The 4019-nt window shown below is 35.9% G+C and overlaps 1 pseudogene; it reads left to right on the top strand.

The window, feature by feature from the left end:
- The window catches only part of LOC105500625, a 90994-nt pseudogene extending 88766 nt beyond the window's left edge, over positions 1 to 2228 (top strand).
- Positions 2229 to 4019: the final 1791 nt, after the last annotated feature.

Below are 4019 nucleotides of genomic sequence, written 5' to 3'. Positions count from 1 at the left end.
TACCATCAGAGTGAACAGGCAACCTACAGAATGGGAGAAAAATTTTGCAATCTACCCATCTGACAAAGGGTTAATATCCAGAATCTACAAAGAACCCAAACAAATTTACAAGAAAAAAACAACCCCATCAAAAAGTGGGCAAAGGATATGAACAGACACTTCTCGAAAGAAGACATTTATGCAGCCAACAGACACATGAACAAATGCTCATCATCACTGGTCATTAGAGAAATGCAAATCAAAATCAAAATGAGATACCATCTCACACCAGTTAGAATGGTGATCATTAAAAAGTCAGGAAGCAACAGATGCTAGAGAGGATGTGGAGAAATAGGAATGCTTTTACATTGTCGTTGGGAGTGTAAATTAGTTCAACCATCTCAGAAGACAGTGTGGCCATTCCTTAAGGATCTAGAACTAGAATTACCATTTGACCCAGCCATCCCATTACTGGGTATATACCCAAAGGATTATAAATCATGCTACTATAAAGACACATGCACATGTATGTTTATCACAGCACTATTTACAATAGCAAAGACTTGGAACTAACCCAAATGTCTATCAATGATAGAGTGGGTTAAGAAAATGTGGCACATATACACCATGGAATATTATGCAGCCATAAAAAAGGATGAGTTCATATCCTTTGTGGGGATGTGAATGAAGCTGGAAACTATCATTCTCAGCAAACTATCACAAGGACAGAAAACCATACACCACATGTTCTCACTTATAGATGGGAATTGAACAATGAGATCACTTGGACACAGGGCAGGGAACATCACACACTGGGACCTGTCTCGGGGTCGAGGGCTGGGAGAGGGATAGCATTAGGAGAAATATCTAATGTAAATGATGAGTTGATGGGTGCAGCAAACCAACATGGCACATGTATACCTATGTATCAAACTTGCACGTTATGCACATGTGCCCTAGAACTTAAAGTATAATAAAAATAATTTTCTGAGCCTACTGACTCATTCCCATTAAGACTGTCTTCTGATTCTTAATAAGTAAATTTAGATTTTCTTTAAAGCTCTGCTCAAGTGATCCCGTACTTGTTTTCATAGTTAGTGTGCAGTATTTCTTTACTAGACCTCTTAAATATAGGTTTTATGTTCGTGGTAACTTAACAAAACTTCAAGTATGGAGGAAAATGAAAAAAAGATCCAGAAATAGATGGCACTGACTGGGAGTTGTATTATTAGACATTCTATTATTAAAACTTAATTTTAACGGAATCAAGGAATGGGCAGCATCAAAAGAAGAATGTTATTAAATTTTAAGCTCCTTCAACAGAGTGCTTTAATACACTTATTTCACTTTTTGGCAAAATTTATTTATTCCTATAGATTTAGGTAGATGGGTATGGAAAAATCACAGTGCTTTTCATTTTCTTCATCTATTAAGCTTTACTTTCAAGTGAATTGGGTCATCACTATCAAATATCATCTTTATTTTCTGCCCTTATAATGCATCATTCTTTACCATCATTCTTCATAAAGGAGAAACTCTTCTGTTTTTAAATGCCTCTGAAAGGAAAAAAATTCTATGATCAGTTGTATGTGAGACTGGCTGTGTCTCGTATGTGTAGATGTGGTATTGGTTATCTGAGACCTTATGTTTCAAAAAGAAATATTAGAATGCAGAGTCAGGAGCTGTTCTTATCCCCGTGTTTCCTTTCCTTCTTCATGTATGCAGGATCAGATTAATGTAGTTGACAGGTGGGCAAAACAAAAGGTACAGCTGCCTCAGTATGAAGAACTTTATCCATTGTCAAATTCCATTCTTGTTGTTGGTTCTTGCTAAACCCTTCCAGGTCTTTTGCTGCACTGTTTCTCCCAACTGACCTTCTTGTTCAAGTGAAAGTGCTATCCTAACATTTTCATTCATTAGCCTTTTGTATTTTTTTCTTTTTGGTCCAAATCCCAGAACAACTTTAGATGAAAAAGCAAAAATAATTTGGGCTCAAGCTGTAGGGGAAATTAATGAAAGCATACTAGACAAATGAATTTATACTATATTATTTACTTACCACCCTTATCTTCACTGTAGCATATTTATGTTTCCATTCACATTTGCATATTTCAGGCTTCTTGGCTAACTTTTCTGCTTATATTTATAATTCCAGATCTCAGATGTCGGAAGGATATTTGCAAACATTCACTACTCCCTTAGAATCAGTGACCACCATTGTGTCTCATTACTATTCCAAGAGTTACTAACAGTCTCCCTTGTTATGCTGATGTGGTATTCAGTCTTTATTTTCTTTGACTCTAAAATTTGGAAGTCCTATCACCCCATTATTCCTGATACTAATTTGTTGTCATTCTTAGAGCTTCCCGACTGTAACTTACTGTCTTCTCCATTCCCCTTCTGTAATTCACTGGGCACTGAAAAGTGGAAACATCTAGGGAATATCATATTCTACTGGAAAGATTACTGGAATTAAAAATCAGATACTGAGAATTCCCATTCAGGCTCCTTCACTTACTATGAATCAATTAGCCTTTTTGGGCTTTAATTTTCTCATGTTTTATTTTATTTATTTTTTTGAGACAGGGTCTTTCTCTGTTTCCCAGGTTGGAGGGCAGTGGCACAATCTCATCTCACTGCAACCTCCACCTCCTGAGTTTGAAAGATTCTCCTACCTCAGCCTCCTGAGTAGCTGGAATTACAGGTGTGCGCCACCACACCCTGCTAATTTTTGTATTGTTAGCAGAGACAGGGTTTCACCTTGTTGGCCAGGCTGGTCTCAAACTCCTGACCTCAAGTCGTCTGCCCACTTCAGCTTCCCAAAGTATCAGGATTACGGGTGTGAGCCACCACGACTAACCAATTTTCTCATATTTCGAATTAAAATAATGGTAATAACATCTATCTTGCATAATTTTTCCATGAAATTCATACAAATTATTATATGTAAAAAAGATCAAAAGTTGTAGTTGTGGATGGAAATTCTTTGAGGACAATAAGGTGCCCTAATAGATTGCAACTGGTCCATAAGTGATGAACAAACACATTTATAAATGGATTTTTAACTGTAAATGCTAATTGCTTTTACATTATTATGTCACTCAATAAACATTTATGGAATACTTACTGGGTACAATGCACTTGACTGTAAATTTTAGATAATACAAGATGAATAAATGCTTTATTCCAAGGAGTTCATCATCATAGACATTCCTGAATACTAGAATTAAAAGCGACCATAGAGACTTTCTAGTTCAGCCCCCCTCATTTTGCATACACGAGAAATGAGAAATAGGGAAATTATAAATTTTGCAATGTTAAAAAAGCTATTAAGTAGGGAAGCATGGACTCTAAAATACAGTGCGAAAGACAAGCCTGTTTACAAATAATTTAAGTACACGGCAGACGTGTGATGTGGGCTATGACAGAAACATGAATAATGGTTCCATGGTTATATGGAATTCATGTTGTGTGATCAAAAGAGCTGCACTGTAAAGGCCATTCCAGATTACTATTTACTATGTGACCTAAAAGTTACTTAAAGACAGAGACTAAGTTTTTTAATCTGTAAAAGTGATAGAATAATAAAGATCTTGCAATATTGTGTTAGTTTGAGAAATAAAATGAGCACTTAATAATATTAGTTACTTTTTTTGTGGTGAGGGTATAGCATTCCACAAATTTAAGCAAGTAACAGATCAGACTTTATTATCAGCCAAATGTATGTGTATATATTTACATACAGACACAGGCATACACTCGGTATTAATTCCTTTTAAACTTAGAAAGTTCTGTTTGTGTATGGTGTCTTACTGCAAACCTAGTAACAGTTGAAATATTCCTACTCACCAAGGGTTAGAAGGAAGCCTACCCATGATAGAGGAAAGCCTGGACCAGAGATTGAAAACTAGACCTCAGCTTGGTAAGAAATGTATTTGATAGAAGAAGGGGAGATTAAAATTGAAGGGCAAATGGTTCATTTCCCTTTCATCTCAGACAAAACAAAACAAAACAAAGCAAATAATGTTACATATGAAGTA

The sequence above is a fragment of the Colobus angolensis genome, unplaced genomic scaffold, assembly GCF_000951035.1.
Source record: "Colobus angolensis palliatus isolate OR3802 unplaced genomic scaffold, Cang.pa_1.0 Scaffold670, whole genome shotgun sequence".
In the NCBI taxonomy this organism is placed as follows: domain Eukaryota; kingdom Metazoa; phylum Chordata; class Mammalia; order Primates; family Cercopithecidae; genus Colobus; species Colobus angolensis.
This window is presented reverse-complemented; position numbering and strand designations above follow the sequence as displayed.